This window comes from Pinus tabuliformis, chromosome 9, assembly GCF_031772625.1.
Source record: "Pinus tabuliformis cultivar Carrire ecotype Pingquan chromosome 9, CPIR1, whole genome shotgun sequence".
Classification (NCBI taxonomy): Eukaryota; Viridiplantae; Streptophyta; class Pinopsida; order Pinales; family Pinaceae; genus Pinus; species Pinus tabuliformis.
The window spans coordinates 394,326,297-394,347,662 of NC_142307.1; positions in this window are offsets into that span (position 1 = coordinate 394,326,297).

The window sequence follows — 21,366 nt, forward strand, 5'->3', positions numbered from 1 at the left end:
GATCACAGCAGGAGTGACCACAGCAGGGATGATCACAGCAGGAGTGATCAAAGTCTATTTTTAGACTAGCTGTCAAAAATAGAAAAGTCAAATATTATTGTCTCATAATAATATTTGGACTATAAACTTGATCTTATTCTCTTGGAGCACTTCAGTTTGAGCTATAGATGTGGCACATGCAGCTGTCAGAAGGAAGTACGCTTTCTTTATGGGTCAGTTGAGTTGTTGCATGCATGACTTCAGTTAGAACTCAATCAGTTGAGTTTGGTGGAGTTGATTGTAGAGTTGATGGAGTTGTGTTCAGTTTGACTTGGTTAAACTAGTTGTAATTAGTCTAACTGCAAATAGACTAATGATGAGTTGTTAAACTAATTATTAACTGATAATGCAACTATAGAATACATCAGTTAACTCAGTTGCATGTCAATGCATGTTCAGTTCAGCGGGGACAGGTGTTAGAGGATCAGATTGTTATCAGTTGTGACTATAGTTGTGCATGAGGATTTGCACAATCAAAGGGATTGAGTATGCTAATGAATTGGCCAATACCAAGTATTATAGCCTCTGCTCACATCTTTCCCTGTGTGAGTGATTCTTTGGAGGTTAAATACGAGTTTGGTAAACCATTATCATTCATTCTTGAGCAGGTATTGAGCTGTGGAGGCAGGCAAGCAACGGGGGAGATTTGGAGATCAAATCTAAGCTGTATTCTGTGTAGCATGAGGAGCTAGTACTGAGTACCTGGGATGAGTATTGTACTATGTATTTTTACATGATTCAATCAATATAATATATAGATAGTTGGGGTTTTTAGCGAGATGCTTTCCCTGGGAAAATACTGTGTTGATATGTGTGATTGATGCTTCTATGTGTGCCTGTGAATGTTTCTGCTTCTGTAAATTGATGATCAACGTAGAGGAGGTTATGTATTATGCATGTTCCGCTTATAAGTGTATAATCAGGATAATCTCTATGAATATGTGTCATATTATTCAAAATTTCTACATGGTATCAGAGCTGGTTGATTTGTAGAAAAAGTTCTACAAGATATCAAAGCGGGATTGATCATCAGATCTATTATTCAGAAAGTTTTTACATTTTATTTCTTCAAGCAGAGTCTGTAATCGGGCCAGGTAGCCTCTGGATTCATCCTTCTTTTGGAAGGTGAGATATCTAGTGAATGCCCATACAGTCGATCTCTGTATGAGAAATACTTTGTTCTCACGAATTTTAGATCAGAAGCGGTTGAGTTTTTGAGCTAGTGGAATGGCGTTCAAGGATAAACTCAGAAACATTAAGTGTGAGAATGGAGACAGTATGCCCAGGTATCTCACGAAGTTCACCCAATGTCGGGATGAGCTGGGAAGTGTGGGGGTAACTGTTGAGGATGAGGATATGGTGAGTCTAGCACTCCTTGGCCTTCCTAAGAGTTTCCATAGCTACCAGGACTCGGTGAATGGAAGGGAGAAATTTCCAGGATGGGAGAGACTTTGGTCGGATCTTATGGAGGAGGAGATTAGACGGAGCACCAGAGACAGTTCTTCATCCATGCAGGATGAGGAGAACTGTGCCTTAGCGAGTAAGGTGAAGAAGGGGAAGGAGAAGGGTTCTCTTTCCGAATCCAGTTCTTCTAGTGGTGGGAAGAAGGTTGACAAATCGAAAGTGCGATGCTTTCGTTGTCATGAGGAGGGTTCACGGGTCAAGAACCTGTATGCTCTTGAGGTTCAAGATGCATGCAAAGCCTTGAGCAGCGAGGCAATTGATGGAGACTTGGTGGTTGAGAGGGAACATATATTGCCTTTCAACATGCAGAGCCAGAAGAAGTCTCAGACGATTGTGGAGGAGCCACGATTGGTGCAGCAGCTTCAGGAGGTTGTGGAGGAGCCACAACAGGGGAAGCTGAGAGGAGATCGAGTAGAGAAATCTACCCATCCAGAGACCTCCAGTAGGGGGAAACTTCGAGCCAGGTGGGCTGAGGGATCACATGCAGCCATACCTCCAGGTAGGAGGTGGGGCGATATACAGTGATCGTCCCAAGGAGGAGGGGCAGGATCCTTGAGGTACCCAACCTCTTGGATGAGACCTTGCTACGGGAGCCCCGATGTGGAGTAGCAGGAACTGATTGATTGGGTAGAGACAGATGCGGATGGAGCGGTAGAGAGAGCTACAGTGTAGGGAATCCCAGGACAGCGCATAGCTAGCAGGCTGCAGCAATACGAGAGGCACAAGTGTTTCGCACAGTGCTAGGTGGCACAGAGAAGTGTGCAATGGTGCGAGATGCATGGAGATGTTGCAGTAGCGCATATGTCAGAGAGGGAGCACTTGTCAGCAGTAGATAGAGCTTCAGCATCAGAGGGTGTTTCTAGCCCAACAGGGAGGTCAGTTGGGAGGTGCAGTGCGGATGCAATGCTGGGAGATAGAACTAGCAGCAGCACAGATGCAGTCAGAGATCAAAGTGACAGAGGCTAGAGCAGTCAGATACTGAAGAGCACAGAGATGCAGAGTTTTCAGTCGACAGAGGCAATAGCAGTCAGAGACTTTGATGACAGAGCAAGTGGACCGGCCAGATGTGTTGCATGGAGAACATTCCAGAGTTACAAGATTGGGTTTGAGAGGAAGCCTTTCTTGTTGAGAGGGAGTGTTGAAAAGTGTGCAACAAGAAATGCTTATTGAGAATGCAACAAGATGATGGAGCTTAGTGAAAAGAGTCGCCTTCACTAAGTGGGCCCACAGGCAAATTATGGCACAAGTTCTATTTTTGGATCCCAACAGGGATGATCACAGCAGGGATGATCACAGCAGGAGTGACCACAGCAGGGATGATAACAGCATGAGTGATCACAACAGGAGTGATCAAAGTCTATTTTTAGACTAGCTGTCAAAAATAGAAAAGTCAAATATTATTGTCTCATAATAATATTTGGACTATAAAATTGATCTTATTCCCTTGGAGCACTTCAGTTTGAGCTACAGATGTGGCACATGCAGCTGTTAGAAGGAAGTACGCTTTCTTTGTAGGTCAGTTGAGTTGTTGCATGCATGACTTCAGTTAGAACTCAATCCGTTGAGTTTGGTGGAGTTGATTGTAGAGTTGATGGAGTTGTGTTCAGTTTGACTTGGTTAAACTAGTTGTAATTAGTCTAACTGCAAATAGAATAATGATGAGTTGTTAAACTAATTATTAACTGATAATGCAACTATAGAATACATCAGTTAACTCAGTTGCATGTCAGTGCATGTTCAGTTCAGCAGGGACAGGTGTTAGAGGATCATATTGTTATCAGTTGTGACTATAGTTGTGCATGAGGATTTGCACAATCAAAGGGATTGAGTATGCTAATGAATTGGCCAATACCAAGTATTATAGCCTCTGCTCACGTCTTTACCAGTGTGAGTGATTCTTTGGAGGTTAAATACGAGTTTGGTAAACCATTCTCATTCATTCTTGAGCAAGTATTGAGCTGTGGAGGCAGGCAAGCAGCGGGGGAGATTTGGAGATCAAATCTGAGTTGTATTGTGTGTAGCATGAAGAGATAGTACTGAGTACTTGGGATGAGTATTGTACTATGTATTGTTACATGATTCAATCAATATAATATACAGATAGTTGGGGTTTTTAGCGAGATGCTTTCCCCGGGAAAATATTGTGTTGATATGTGTGATTGATGCTTCTATGTGCGCCTGTGGATGTTTTTACTTTTGTAAATTGATGATCAACGTAGAGGAAGTTATGTATTATGCATGTTCTACTTATAAGTGTATAATCAGGATAATCTCTGTGAATATGTGTCATATTATTCAAAATTTCTACAATGTGGGCAAGAAAATGAGTGGAATACTAATTGATTGCATGATTAGCATAAGAGTTAGTTTACAAAAGCTAAAAGCTAATATCTTAATGTAAATCAAATATTTTCTAGCATAATAATTACATTATAAATGGTTAAGGTACTTTAGTTTTTTATTTTATTTTTATTTTTATATTATTGATGTAAGTTTTAAGATAAGGTATTTTAGTTTTTCATTTTATTTATATATTATTGATGTAAGTTTTAATTTTTTAATTTTTTAATTAGTTCTTGCAAGGACTAGAGTAATTGATTTTTTTGTTGATTAGTATTAGTTTAGTATTGCCTAATCTAACTTATAATGTTTAATTTAAAAAAATGAATATTTATTTTTCAACATAATTAAAAATTATTTTTCAAATATTTGATTGGATCATAACTTTGAAGGTCTTATTGCAGCCTTTGGTGCCATGTGGATAATTGCCTCAGAACCTTTTGCTATAATTTCTTGATATAGTGGATCATAACTTTGAATGTCTTATTGCAACATTTTGTGACATATGGATAACTGCTTCAAAATTTTTTGCCATAATTTTTGGATATAATTGCGATATTTATTCCATAATTTTAAAATATGTGTGTAATAATTTTTTATTGTTAATCTTCATAATTTAAATCTTTGAAAGTATCTCATACTCACTTAAACAAGGGCTACATAGTAGCTAGTACCTGCCACTTAGCTTAAATATAGCTTAATTAAACAAAAAAAATAACAAAGACAAAAATTTCATCCTATATATATATATATATATATATATATATATATATATATATAATTGTTTACCATTAAATTTATTAAAATATGTTTTGAATATAATAATAAGTCATCTTAAATTGAAATATTGTGTAAAAATAATAATTCATGAAAATAAAAATAATAGAAAACATAAAAATAAAATAATAAAAGAGTTAAATAAAATCGAAATAAAACTAAAAACTAAAAATTAGTAACTAATAGAAATAGAAGTTACTAAACAATCCATAATAAGACCTCAACCAATCACCTTACACATAAATAAATTTAAATAATAATAATAAAATAGCAAAAATTGAATTCCTAATATTAAACTATGAATAAGCATCATAATTTTTTGGTCAAAGACAAACTAATACCAAGTCAAAGGAAAAACTGAATGCGTTATACATGCCTGCTACAACTATAATAATTTATTTACCATCACCATAATTTAAACAAGTATTTGTATGAAAAGAATATTTGTATAAAAAATGAATAAGAACCAGATGGAAATAAATATATTTACAGGGGTTACTACCTACTATTATGCATCAATTGGTAGGCAATTAACTTTTCTACTTTATATATCAATTTACAATTTTTCTAAATACATAACATCCACTTAAATGGCAGGGATGTTGTCATGCGACACTTGTTATCAGTCTCTACCACCACAGGACTATAGCAATCCGTTTGCTTTTGACCTTCCATTAGTTGAGCTTTGATCAATATATTCTTTAATGTTTAACTTTATATATATATATATATATATATATATATATATATATATATATATATATATTAAAAATCCAATTTGTAATCATCTCATTGGTTTATATTTTGAAGGTCTTATTTCCACTTTCATAATACATGTATGAAATAATAGTTTTTAAAGCCAAATTCTAGATTTGTGCAACTTCTCTCATTATCATTACTCTAATGGATATTTTCACAGAGTTTTAAACAACCTACAAGATAAGGAAGCGATTTTTCACAAAAATTCACTTCTTTGTTCGTAAATAAATATACGAGAATCACAAATCCTTTGATATCTTAAACAAAGAAAACAATTGAAATTATCTTAAATAAAGAAAGCAATTGAAATTATCCATGGAACCTTGGGTATGGAGTTTTCAAGATTACGGTGTTGAAAACTGATCTGTATTCAATTATTTCTTTACTGTCTATATTGCACACTACCTAAGGATCAACGCAACTCTTCAGGATGGTTGGATTTGCTCAATGTGGATGTCCACGGTGGCTACAAAACATAAATTTGAATTAGTGATTGGTAGGATTTGGTGAGAGGTGGAGAAGACTTAGATGAGGCTGGTTGAATGACTTGCTCCCTATAGATCGACAACTCCTGCAACAACACATATTCATTTCTTCATTTATGCATAACTTTATGTAAATGTGGAATAAATGAGTTGAATTTGATTAACTGATTTATTGATCGCTAATGGATCAAATCTATGGAATGGAATGCTTTCTAATCTACAACAAACTCAAGAAACCAAAATGAAAATTGCAGATGCTTCTAAGAAATCATTAACAATGATCTACTCAACAAGAAATCCTAAGCTATGTAATAACCAAAAGATAAAGTTGTTTATGGGGCTGTGAGAGTGGGGCCCTCAAACCATGATCCCATGAGGGAGATGAGGATGAGGCCACTTTCACAAGATTTTCTAAAGTCTTTTCTTTCACTACTGTAACACTGATCTACTTCTCCAACTAATGGAAGCAAAACTAACCAATCATTCAAAGACTTGTAAATTAAACAAAACAGAGATAACTTCAACAACTAATCTATGATTCTAATATAAGGATACATGTACAAAAAGAGAAGCCTCTGCTACTAGGGTTGGGACCTAACCCAAGAGCTTCAGCCCTCTGAGTCAACTTAGTGCTGGATCAAAGAAACCCTTTTCATTATCACCAAAATGTCAAAAATAACATGAGAATAACATTCACAATATTTTAGCTCGAAATTGCCTCTTGGCTATAGTAAAAAGTCAAAATCTAATGAGGCCCTAAGCCTTCTTACTTATACAACTGAAGCTAAGAACAACTTCCTTAAAATTAGGGAGGTTTAGCTCCCAAACTCGATATTGAATTGTCTTCAACTATCACTGGCTTGGCTACCAATGAACTTGGTGGCCTTGGCTGCTTGTAACTCCGAGCTGATGAGATCTGGTGGAGGAATATTCGAGTGATTGAGGAGTTAAGGAGGAAGACCCAATCTCCTAAAATCCGTCTTGCTTGTCTACCTCGAGTTCCTGCACTTAAATTAGCCCAAAACTGCTCCAAATCCCGCAATTAATGCACATTAGGCCACATGACATAACATATCACCTTCACCCTTCTCACTAAGCAAAATATAATAAAATATGTAAAGAAATGTGAGAAAAAATGATTTTAATACGCTGGAGAGTGGCATTAAGGCCCATATAATTTACCTATTGATGAGCCTCATCAAGGAGAAAATTCTAAGTTATACAAGGTTTCAAGACTATGATTCATGGTTTCAAGACTATGATTCATAGATTCAATTTGTTAATAGATTTTGGATTTTAATAAGGCAAGTTTTAATTATTACATGTTTTGGCATTTTTTGGAATCCAGTGGACCAATTCTTTATGACATTGTAGATTTTCATTGTTTAAATCGCATTTTTGATTATATAAATCAATTAAATTTTTGACAAACCTTGGAGCATTTGCATTGTACTGATTACATAACCCAAACCTATATTTCCAACAAATATCTATTGAATTTAGATGAACTAATATACCTACACAAGGAGAAAAACAAATAAAAAACAAATATTATGTATTTTAATTGTATTTATTTAAATTTAAATTAACTAATATACCTAAAGAGAAGGAAAAAAAAAAAAAAAAAATCATATATTATACATTTTAATAGTATTTAAAGATGGATTATTTCACGTTTACAATTTAAAATAACTTATTAAGCCGAGAGGCTCATTTTAGAATTCAGTATGATGTGTAAGGATGTTCGTCCATCATCAAAATTGAAATTTCGCTGATGTCGGCCAAAATAAAAAATTTTAAAAATCTAAAAAATTAAAAAATTAAATAACTATACTCAACGTTTAAATAATATCAACTCATAAAAAAATTTACACTTGAAAAAATTAAATCCCTCTTAACGCATGTTTGATTCATATTTAGGATAAATCTATATTGATTTATAATAAAATATTAAAAAGATAATAATTTTATGAAATTAATTAAATAAAAATAAAATGATAGAATTGTTTTTTTCTATTATTTATATTTTAATTTAAAAAAGTCTTCACATATAATATAAATTAGTTTTATTCCATTTGTATATCATATTTTAAATATTCTAATGAAATAATAAAATACACATAATAATAATAATAACAAAGTTTAAAGGGAATTCTAAATTGGTACGGTAATCTTATGTTCTGATACGTGTGGGAACCCTGTTGTGATGGAGGTACAATTATTAGTCTCTTTAATTTTTTATTCTTTAAAATATATATAGTTTATTGAATTTTCTAAAACAAGTGGAATAAATTACCATCTTCGTTGAATCAGCAGAAATGAAATTGAAATTAAATTAAATTTTAAACATATTCTTTCTGAACACTCATAGCCATTCACATGGTACATTAATTATCACCCTTTAAAATAATAATGTTTATCAAAACGAAGTCATCCACGTCACCATAACTTTTTCCATCATATCTTGGTAAAGATTTTTGCCAAGTCTATTTGCTCATTAAATAGCTCGATCAGGGGTTAAATATGTTAGGTCTACCTGCTCATCAATATAACTTTTTGTGATGGTTTTAGTTTTATATTAATTTTCATATAACTTTTAATATTTATTTTTACTGGTTACTGGTCATCCGTTATCGGTTTAATAAATAGTTTATTGATCCTCAATTCTTGTAAGGTGATTTGACCTCTTTGTTGTTAAACCCTAAGCTTTTATCTAATATTCAACTATTTTGACATCGATTTAATAGTTTAATGTACTACATAGTTTTATTTTAGTGCTAGCACTCGTATTGTTGCACCATGTCCACGCTCATTTTAGTTAAGGTATAATGGATTGAACTTCCCTTATTTACAACATAAATAATGATACTAATTATTTATTTTGATAATGTTTTTTGGATTAATCACATCATATGTTGGTGGTCGACGTTTCGAACCATCTAATGTGGTTCATCATCAGGACAAAGGTTCGAATAACCACATTAGATTATTTGAAATGTCAACCAACAACTTATGATGTGATTAATCTGAAAGATATTATCAAAGTCAATATGAATCACAAAAGTGTAAAATCAAACACTAATTATTGTTATGTTTTTTAAATTTTCAAACTACTCTTTATACACCTTGAAATATATTTGATAGTGTATTTATTTGCTAGTTGTGGGAATGTAGGTAGTATTTTTCTTCCAAACACTAACTATGATGAGGTGTATGTAGTATGATATAATACTAAAGAAATCTTACCAGTTACTATGTTAATGTGCAGTGATATGTTATATGTATAATTATATTCCTCTAATTTTTAACTTACGCATTGCACACTCCTTTCCCATAACTAATTAATCCCTATATGGAATACAACCTTAATGTAGGAACAGATGATGGGATCATGATCTAGGTTTTCTTGGTCTTTTAGTTTGTTAAGAAATTTCTCTTATGAATTCATCCTGGTTTTTTTATTTTATTTTCTATCTTCTAAAAGTCATAAAAAAATCAAAATGACATGTAGGAAAACATAAAATCAATTAAAAACAAGATTGATTTAATCCACTTCTTCCTTTCTTGTAACAAGGAAAACAAACTAAACTATTGTCAATAAAATGTTAAGAATTTAATTAAACACACTAAAACATAAAGATTTGCCTGCTAATTTTCCAAACAGATTTCCAATGATAAACCCAATTATTACATTGTAGCTCTAGCGCTCAACTGCAATCCAGAAATCATATGTTGGAAATATTGCAAGGAAAAATAGATTTCCAATGATAAATCCATCTATTACATTGCAGCTCCAGCGCTCAGCTGTAATCCAGAAATCAGATGTTGGAAATATTGCAAAGTATCGGTGAGAGTCAGATTTGATCATTGCAAAATATTGGTGAGAGTCATCAAGGCATCATCATTAATCAGATATACATCAACTTTTTAACACCTTATGAGTACCAACACATTTCCACACATCATCAGTAGATTGTAACTATCATCAAACATAGCAGATAATTGAATGAACCATATCAGACCACTTTTCCTGAGTCTATCCCACTACTTTTCCTCAAACCAACATATACGTGGTTGTGCAGCTTCGAACTCACATATATACGCGACTTGTCTTCATGAAACTTGCGTATGAGATTTATAACATTGAAGTTTCATACTTTCGGCTTCTCCTGAGTCTGTCATGTCTGTACACTGTGCCATGCCACATTTTTCTGACTGTACTTCCTTCTTCTTCCATATCTTCGAGTGTGATGATGTTTTCTCCTTTTGGTATGGTGCCGAAATTTTCTCTTGCATTCCTTTGCTATATGTCCAAACTTGTTACATGCATAACATCTTACATGTTTCATATTTCTTCTATAGTAGTCAATGGCTTTGTGACCAAACATATTGCAAGAAAAACAATATCCCTTAAAGTACCTGGAAGATGATGATCTTTCTGAGTGATGGTTTTGAACCATTCTACTTCCGCATCTCGCTGCAACATGTCCAAGATTATGACATATAAAACATTCAACATTATTCATTTGAAGAAATAACCGACTATCACTTCCATAGTTAGGAGTAAAATATTTTCTTTGAAGAATTTCTTTCCTTAGTTGTTGATGGGGTTGACCTCTCATCTCTTTGTTGAGAATTTCAGATTTTGCATTAGAGTTCCTTGCCTCACCTTGTGAGCTAGATTCACCTTCAACAAATTCGTGAAAACCAAGACCAGTTTTGATGGTAGGAGACCTTTGACTACTAAGAATATTATCCAAAATCTTAGCATTGTCTTGAAATCGTAACAATTTATCCTTTTCTTCTAATTTACCTTTTAAGATATTTACCTCAACCTGATGTTGTTCTTCCTTTTCTAGATATTGCTTCTTCAAGATTTCTTCAGTCTTTCTTCCTTCTTCCACTTGTTTCCTTAGTTTTAGAATCTCATTTTCTTGTTCTTCATCTGCTTGAGGTAGTTCTTCATTCTGCTTATTTTCAAGATCTTCTTTTAGAGAGAGGATCTTAGCTACATAGTAATTCTGATCATTTATTTCATTTCTTAATGATATCACTTCATCCTGCAGTTGCTTCCTTACTTTGTTTCCTTCCTCCAGCTGAGCTTTTAATCTAGTAACTTCTTCTTTGAAGGCACACTCCCTTTTGTTAAATAGATCTTGTTGATCTCTGATTTTATCTGATGCTTCATTTGCTTGTTCATCTTCAATCTAAGGTGATTCGGAATCTGAATCCTTGCTTCCACCTAATGGCCAATTGTCTCTCCTGCTATCACTGTTCCTTTGAGCTGTGTTCTTCTTCTGAGGTGCTTTCTTCTTTAGCTTCTTTCCCATTGTTTCTACGAATCTCCTTCAAGTGATCAAGCTTCTACCAAAGGACCTCCTCTGATACCAATTGTTGGAAATAATACTGAGAGGGGGGGCGGGGGCGGGGGGGGGGGGGGGAGTGAATCAATATTAGAAAAGCAATAACTTTTTCATTTCCATAATCAGATTCATATACGCTACTTGAGCTTGTGTGTACACGCAACCGTATTTAAGGCAACTAGCGTATATCCAGAAAACTTATGATTCAGTGAAATCATATGTTGATCTTTAATCAGTGCATCAGCACTTCGTTAACCATATAAACAGTAACCAGGTGCAGTAAAAACAGAACAGATCATCACACATAAGAAACACACATGAACACCAAGATTTAAGGTGGAAACCCAATGTGAGACAAAAACCACCTGCTGCTATATTCTTTTTAATATAAGAAAAACCTGTTTACAATCTTGTATTGGTGCAGACTCATACCAGTACGTAGGCACCCACCTACAGAGGGCTACAACCTTCTCTCATTCTCCAACTTATACTGGAAGGGAGCTACAACCCCCTAGCTCTTGTACTAGCCGATCCGTTTACTAGTGCATAGGCGCCAGCCTACTGAAGGCTCTAACCTTCACTCGTTTTCCGGCTGCTACTGGAAGGGAGCTTCAACCCTCTGGCTCTTGTACTAGCCGATCTATTTACTAGTACGTAGTCACCGAACTATAGAAGGCTACGACCTTCTCTCTTCCTCCAGGGACCATGTTTCATAAATTTTCAGACTAGATACTCCTGGAACACAACACCATAATATGAAGGCCACGTTTCATCCAATTTTCATATTTGGCCCATCAACAACATTGAAGCTCAAAATCAATCACACTGTAATACAACCATTGGATTAAACAATCATTGAATACTCAATCATCAATCCCTGAATCACCCAACAACTGAATCACTAAAGCCCTGTCATCAAAACACAGTCACCAGAACACAAAGCAGAACCTAGAACTTTACAACAACCACTAGAACCAACTGCAATTCAGATATCATATGTCATAATGTATATGCTACTCTGATGAGCCGAAACTGTGTGTATACGCACTTTTACCAAGGCGAACCCACGTACAGATCTGCAAATATTTACTCATAACTTTGCAGCTATTCCAGACATCAGTCATACCCAGATCATAATATTTATAGAATAAAATATGCATCAGTAATTCAGATCTAGTCTATCCATGATCAAACCACATAATGATAATACATTTTAGGTCTTATGATCCCGATCCATCATCAACCACATAGGTGCATCCTTAGTTCAGATCAAGCAATGCATCAGAAACCCATAACCTGCATACTTGATCTCACACTTCATCAGATATTCAATACTTGCACCCCCTGGCCTAATGATCTTCTCCTCCTTATATAGTTTTAGGCCTTTCTCAATACCATGGACCAAAACCACTTAGGACCAATACCTTGGACCAAATACAATACCTCGGACCAAATAACTTGGACCAATACCATGGATCAAAATACCATGGACCAAATACCTCGGACCAAAACTTAGTTTTCCAAGATATATGCGCTTTTCCTTCTATGAAAGTGCCTGTGTACATATACGCTCCTTTTGTTCTATGAACCTGCGTGTATACGCAGCTTGGTCTAGGTGAACCTGTGTATACCTCTCTTTCTTCATTCTTCATAATCTGATCTGTAATTCTTTGTTGTTAACCTGTTGCACTGTGAACTGTCATCTAAGTGAGTTTCCATCAAGGACAACACCTGTATCATAATGCCAACACATCATTCATTCTTATGTTCATTGTTATCTCTGTATATTCGATATCTTCTGTTTTGCTCCATTTTCAGGAAAAATCCACAGAAAGAGTCAATGGGAGCAATGGAAAAGAGGGGCAAGGTAGCCGTGTCTGAGACATCAGAAATGGCTTCATTATTCTCTGATACTATATGAAGCAGAGACAGAGGAACCTCTACGTGGGAAACCATGTATGATTTATTAGAAGAAGAGAAACCAAGACCTTTGGTAACAAAGGCCACAGCCGATGGTCATGCTTCCTCAGACGCCTCCATCTTCGAGACGACGTGCTCATTTTTGCACCGCATAGCTGCAAGACCAAAGATAATTCCATATACAGATATGGTCAAGTGGATAATTGATTAGGTTGATGTCTTAGACAAAGAATTTAAGAATAGCAGGCAAGAGGTTATGGGATCTTTTTCACCAGACAACCTACGGCTTATGTACAATCTGTCAGAGCCACAGATGTTCTACAACAAATAGATCCTCGAGAAATTTTCTAAGGAGAATGAAGACCCAGTAGATGTCATGCGAACCTGGACACAAAATGAAGGCAAGATAAAAAAGGATAAAACGAGTATGTATTCTACAACATCTATATCTCCCCCTCATAGTTTTGTAGCAGCCATGCTATGTAGAATGTTTGGCAAGACCGATAATACCAAATTTTCCCCAGAATGGTTGCCATTAATAGATGCAGCCGTAAACGCAACAATAATGAATTGGGGCCAAATTTTGTTTGATAATTTGGCGAAAGCCATAATGGAGTATAGGAGAAAGAGGAGTATCTCTTTTAGGGTTTACCCTCCATTTTTCATGAGTGCCTATATAATGGACACTATCTGTTTTGGTTTCAAATTTCCTATCATGGGATGGAAGTGTACTATGAAAGACCCGCTTCCCATTCATATATATCATAAGAATATGTGGGAGTCTTAGTTTCACCCTAATTTTTACAGAATTTGTCAAGGAGTTATGCTACCTATTCATAAATAGGTCTATAACAGGAATGCCCCTAGATTTTCTAGAGAAGCTAAAGTAGATATCCTACCTGTAGCCAAATGGTTTGGGGAGGAGACATTTACATATATCAGAGTATTCAAGATCATTTCTTCACCGCATGTCCTCCCATACAATGTCCCGATAAGTTAATGGTTAGGGATATAGCCTACCCAACAACAGGAGAAGGTGGGCTGAGAAAAGGATTGAAGGAACAGAAAAAGGCCATTTGGCCTACATTTCCGTTGCAATGTAGTGTGTTTGCACTACATGATTTTGGAAATGTATGCAAGGAAGCAGAGATTATGAAATCTCTAACATTGGTTAAATTCCTAGGAAGACAGTATGACCCAAATGGCACCACCAAAGACTTCACTACTATGGTGAAAGTGAAAATATTCACCCATTAGGAAGATGCATTCGATGACCTCTTCCTACAAAAGGAGACATTTTTGGAAGTAAAGCATATGGCGTCACTAATTTTTGCCCCAGATGATCTTGAGGCCTTCCATGAATATAGAGAGAGGAGATTATTACAAGTCCCATTGGACCTGCTACAGATTGAACCAATAAGGGAGCCAACTCCTAGTGTAAGCTTAAAGGAAAGCTCTAAAGAAAATTCTAAATACAATTCTGGAGCAAAGTCCTAGGAGAAGTCTACCCATGAGTTAGAGCACTCAGAGCAACAGTCCCAGAATGGGGGTAGTAAAAACAAAGAGTTCGAAATGGACACAGCTAAAATTACATAGAAAGCAGTCGAGTAAACCTCGGCGAAGAATAGGCTAAAATTCACTCTACCTCCACCCAGTCGGCAAAACCTCCAGTTATTGATTTAGAAAAATAATGGGATCATTTTAATAAAAATCTCCATACAGAAGAACAAACATCTGAAGTACAGACTCCACAGTACAGATCAACTCAAGAAGTTACAGTGGAGAAAACTGGAAGCACTCAAGATGTAGAGCTCATTCCTACCACCCCCACTTCTGAAATTGTTTTGAGAATTGAGAAAATTCCTCTCGTAGATGTGTTTTATAACCCTACCCATAAAGTTGTCATCAAAAGGAAGAGGAAGAAAAGAAATTTGGATGATGTAGCTGTTACCACTCCCGACAATGAACCAATGGATATTGTCTGGAGAGGTTCGCCCATGGATCCATCTGAGAACCTTACAAGGCTGTCGCAATTTGCGGGAGCCTATGTTATGACAACTATTGATAAAGAAACAAAGGTTCAAATGCTACTAAGAGAAAAGGAACAAAAGGTCCTACTGTTGGAACAACAATTAGAACAAGAAAAATCTAACCAACAAACAAAGTTACAAATTGCCAAACTATAGCAGGAGTTTGAATAGATGCAAATAAAACATCAAGCCAGCCTAGCAAAAAAGGATGCGTGGATTCAAGCTATGACAGAGAAGTATAAAGATAGTCTTCAAATCGATCATTTCGTAAAAGAAGCACTCAGCCTTAACGCCCAACTAATGCAACAAAATGAACTTCTGTGCTAGGAAATCTCGCAAATAAATCCTTATTACAAGATCGGTGATAAGATAACAAGCCAAGTCATCTACATGAGGCTTTATTATGACGAAATCCATAAAAGCATTTCTGACTTTATCACCTGGCAAGAATAAGAAGATGGGAGAAAGGTTGATTTACCAAAACTGGAGGAATCACATAAAGAAATTATATTTTCAGACTGGGATTGTCGGCTCAAGCAAAAAAAAAGGGAAACAACGATCGCAGCAGTAGTAGAAAACATCATCATTGAATCCATTAACAAAAATCTACATGGTGCTAACTTGGTTGCAGAATCTATACCAAGATTTCTTCCAAATGCCAATCAACTGGAGCAGTAATGGAGACAAGCAGCAAAGGAAAGGGAGGAGGTGATCAGACAAACGAGCAAGCTGAACTGGGAAGCATACTGGAAATTCTTAGTCAAGCCATACAGCTAGTGGATGACCCTGTGATGCCTAACCACTTCCACACAGAAAATGGTGTCAGCACTGACAGATGTCGTATTTACTCGACAGTTGAAATCTGTGATCGACCAACCGACATAGCTCAAACCAATGACGAATATATGCACTCTTAAGGATCAAATGCAAAGGAGTTAATCACCTTGTTTTATTTCTATTTTAGTTTCATTTTGAATATTCCGAGGAAGGTCGTTTAAACCTCCTCAACTATTTTTGTAATAATCTATTTTAGGACCTATACTTTTAATATTTAAACCCCTCTCATGCATTTATAGAGGGGTCTAGAAATTTTATCTGAAACATTCTCGTCATAGAGGACGTCCAACTGTGTTGTAAGAGTGCCCAGGATGCTCGTCTTAGAATCTTCCAGGAGGTTGTCAATCTCCATCCGTGTTACACCTCCACTATGTGGTTTTCTTCCTCTACCCATTTGATCTTGGCTAGCTGCTCTTGTACGTGTGCTTCCCCATGAACACCTGATACAAAAATGAATAATTTCATCATAATATTCCTGAGAAATATCTCCTTTTCCCATTAATTTTAGAGTTTCTACCCATTCCTCTTTCATTCCTTTAATCAAGATAGCTCTTAGGACTTCTTTTGGTAGGGCAGTGTGTGGAGACCTCTGCAAATTATAATTAAATCGTTCTACATATTCTTCTAGTGTTTCATTATCTTTTGCAGTCATCTTAAAAATCTCATCTTTCAGTTCCCTAGTTTTACAAAAGTCCTAGTATATTTTACGGAAGGAGGCTTTTATTTTGTCCCAAGAGTTGATGGTTTTCCCACCTAGACCCATAAACCATCTCAAAGTTGCCACTTTCAGAGTGGAAGGGAATAATTTCAGCTTTTGGGGGTCGGTGGTATAGTCATACCCTCTACAGAGGACATCAAACTCAAACAGGAAAGCAGCAGGATCCTCTGTGATCATCCCATGGAAGATTGGGATGCTTTGCAATGGAATCGCCATCATAGGGGCATTGGCCACTTGGTTGACTATGGGGCACTCTAATGTCGAGGTTTGACCTTGGTGTGGCTGATTTTCCATTTGATCAAATATATGCTAATAATCTTCGGGGATTTCAAGCGATGCTTCTGGAGTAAGCAGAGAGTTAGCAACTCGAGCTGGCTTTACAGCTCTTGCTAGGTCTGGAATCTCTAGAGATCCTTGTTTAGATAGCTGTGGTTTTGCTTTAGTAGCCCCACTAGTTTCTCCTTTTCCTTCTCTTAAGTTACAGGATTTTCCCTCTTGTAGAGGATTAGAGTGTAAGCTTATTGTAGCTTGAAAAATATATTCCGATCCTCCTACTTGGCTTTGAATCTCAGCATGAGTTGCAGATGGTGAGCCTACTGCTTGAGGGATAGCAGTAGAACTTTTTCTAGGTATAGCCTAGAATCCTACTGATGCTTGAGACTCTGCTCTTCTTATGATTTCATCTATAAAGGTTGTTCTCCCAAGGTTCACCGATCCTTTGGGTTTTGTGGGTTTTGGTGGAGGATTCTACTCTTTTTCTATCTTTTTATTTCTAGTCATTCATAAAAACAAATTCCTATTTAACCTCTAAGGTTTTGTTGTAAAGCGGGCAGGTAAGCAAGAACTTTACTTGCTAGGTATGCAGGTTCTTACCTTCCATTTTTAAAACCCAGTTCTCCTACAGCAAAGAAATAAAAACAATCACTTGAAACACTCTCCCCGGCAACGGTGCCAAAATGTTGGCTCACTAAGATGTCTTTTTACAGGCAATCTTAATCCCTACATTAGTTGTCAACCCAAGGTAAGTCTTTCTATCTCAAGAGTGCCAACACAGTATGTGTAGTGAAGCTAGAGGTTATCTAATGATGAATCATTGCAATCACTAAAGGCTAATTCTTCAATTCAATTCACACAACTCTGAAAAGAACTATCTATGGAAGAAATACTCTCAACACACACTGCAATTCTATGAAACTTGTTCCAAAATCAATTGAAATTGAATGAAAATAAGAACTACACTTAGAATAGTTCAAATAAGCTTATGTAAAGAAACTATGACTATCAAACAACAATGTTAATCTATAACAATCCAAATCAATTTGCATTACTCAATTGAATAGCAGTAGTAAGTGAACAACAATCAATAATCGGTAATTGAATAGCAAATAGCAATAAAGGATTCCTAAAGGGCAAACATTTTATATTGCAATTTGTAGAAGTTAATCAGTCTTGTCTTTCAAGATCTATGATAACATCTATTCAAATGAACATGAATCTACTATCAACATGAATTCACTCATTCCAATCAAAGCGCTACTTAAGTACATCTCACGACTTCACTCTGAATCTAATTGAACAACAGTATAAATCAATATCACAAATATTCACAATAAATGAAATAACTGAACATTAAATCAATTGCACAGACTGAATATAAAACTATAACACAAAGGAGCAGTGGAACTTTTTGTGATTGGGCCCAGAGTTGCTAGAAGCCTTTGCTTAATAAAAACTCAAAATACGAAGATGTATCAAACACAACCTTCTTTCATTAACTTCAAGTAACAGCTAACAGAGCCACTGATATAACAATGTATATGTTTCAAAAATAATAATTACAAATTATAAAAAGTCTGAACTGTATGTAATTGCCTTTTGGCCCTATATATAACATAAAAGAGAAACTGGATAAAAGTGAATCCTCGTGATCAGGGGATCCTGAGGATTTCACAATATAAAATCTGATCATATGATAAAACAAGAATGTTCAAACTAATCTTCTGCTTCCTTGTCTGCCCCAAATGCCATGGCTTTTCCCTTTTATGGCCTCGTGTTGTTCTGCCAACTGAACAACTTTTTCCCAGTCGCATCTCTGCATACAAAGATAGCAGGTTAAATTGCAGTGGAAGCACTTTGGGCTTGATGAAGCTACATGGGAGATGGATGATCAGATGTAGACTATGTATCCTTCTCAATTCGCTGGTTGAGAGGATGTCTTTTGGTATATGTTTTGGCATGGTGTTTTGGTATATATATATATGTGTGTGTGTGTGTGTGTGGATGTAAATACAGCCATGAGTTGTGTTATAAAACTCCAATAAGAGGTATGGGTGTCATGTTGTTATGTTTGTCATGTTAGTTTGCTTTTCAACGGGTTGATCGTTGTAAATATTGCATCGAGCTAATTTATAAAGCTACATGGATAGTATGTTTTTCTTTTCATCAGTCTTGTTGGTTGTAGGTGTCATTGAACACCAATGACAATGTTCCCCTAAGGGGGAGGGGTTTGTAACAACCACAGGTTAAAAACCATATGTAATAATGTTAATAAACACAAAAATAAGACCAAGGTGATCGAACACTTATTCCAAGATTAATGTTGGGAAAAACATCCTAGTGTGGGTTTTCATTTGGTTTAGTATGGTTAAGGGGAATTGGCTAAGGCATTGGAAAGACAAAATGCATCAATTGGCATTTATTTACGAAAATAAAGGAAATTAGGAGAAAAGGAAGGTGAAAGGTCACAGGTTGCATGTGAGGAGGGAAATGAAGGAAAATAATGGAAAATTGAAGAAATTAGAAACCTCATTGATAAAAAGACTTCTGAAGATCAATACATAACTTTTGTCAGTTTAAGCTTTTGTCAGTTCAGTTTTGGATCTTTCTCTCTATTCTCTCTATCATACTCTTGGAAACTTAGAGTTTTCTTAGAGCACTCTAGCATTGGATCAAGGAAAGAAAAGGAAGGTCAAGAAAGAACAGGGAAGCAAATATCAAGCAAGGAAGAGTGGGAACAAGCAGCTACATCGGGATTAATTGTAGGTATCAAGTTGCATGTATTATTTCCTTGCTAGTTTGGCCATGCATGTGTGTTTTTGGTTCTCTTGTTGTCATTGGAATGGGTCTTTCCAGGTGTGGCAGTGGTTTTTTAGCCTTACCTTGCCATTTACGGAAAACCATGGTGTGATAGGGTTTCTCCTAATTAGCTGAGATGGATTGCGGGATGGTTTCAAAAATGAGTGGGGTGGTCTCACAAAAAATCACAAGGCCTAGGAATCCCCTGATCAGTAATGGCGAGATACATGGTAAAACGTAGTTTTGAATTCCCTTGTTGGACCTAGGAATCCCTTGATGGTAATCGCGAGACACATGGTAAAGCCTAGAGGTGAATACCCTTGTTGGGCCTAGGAATCCCTCGACCAGTAATGGCAAGATACATGGTAAATCCTAGATGGTGGAGATAGACAAATTCCTCACAGTTTAGGTGGAGAGATCTAGGGGAATCCATGCTTGTTTAGGGCCTATTGATCCCTTGACCGGTATATGGCAAGATTGTGGTAAAGCTTGTAGTGTATGTTTATTTTTTGGGCCTATGAATCCCTTGGTGGGATACATGGTAAAGCCTAAGGAAGCCTTGATTGGTTTTGTTGTGAGTCCCACATTCATGCTTGGAATATGGCTCAGGGGTGATTGGCTGAAAGAAATATTTCGTTAAACCCAATCTATGGTCGGGTGGTACGTGGAAGTCCCTGACCTGGTTGAATTTTTCATATGTTAATAAGAGCTATTTTCCTATTGTGTATTATGTGCAAATGTAATTGTTAATATGTGGTTTTAATGGTTGTTCTATCATTGTTATTCTATTGGTTATATGTTGGTTATAAGCATGGTTTATGAAAGACTTGAGTTATGGATTTCATCTTGTTTTGTTTAGTAAATGAACTGTTAATGAATGTATCACCTAATAGATGATATTGTAGCTATTAAGAGAGGACATCATACATTCTTGATGATTCTCAGATAAGTATGAAGTCCCTATGCTCAGATGTGTATATATGACTTGCAAATTACATCTTCATGATGTGTTTGAAAAAATGTCTGTCATGGCTAGGCCTTGTCAAGTCTGTAGAAATTTTGAATAATATGACACATATTCACAAAGATTATCCTGATTATACACTTATAAGCGGAACATGCATAATACATAACCTCCTCTACGTTGATCATCAATTTACAGAAGCAGAAACATTCACAAGCGTACATAGAAGCATCAATCACACATATCAACACAGTATTTTCCCGGGGAAAGCATCTCGCTAAAAAACCCCAACTATCTGTATATTATAGTGATTGAATCATGTAACAATACATAGTACAACACTCCTCACAAGTACTCAGTACTATCTCCACATGCTACACACAATACATCTAAGGTCTGATCTCCAAATCTCCCCCGCTGCTTGCTTGCCTCCACTGCACAATACCTGCTCAAGAATTGATGAGAATGGTTTACCAAACTCGTATTTGACCTGCAAATAATCACTCACACTGTGTTGGACGTGAGCATAGGCTAAAATTCTTGGTATTGGCCAATTCATTGGCATACTCAATCCCTCTGATTGTGCAAATCATCA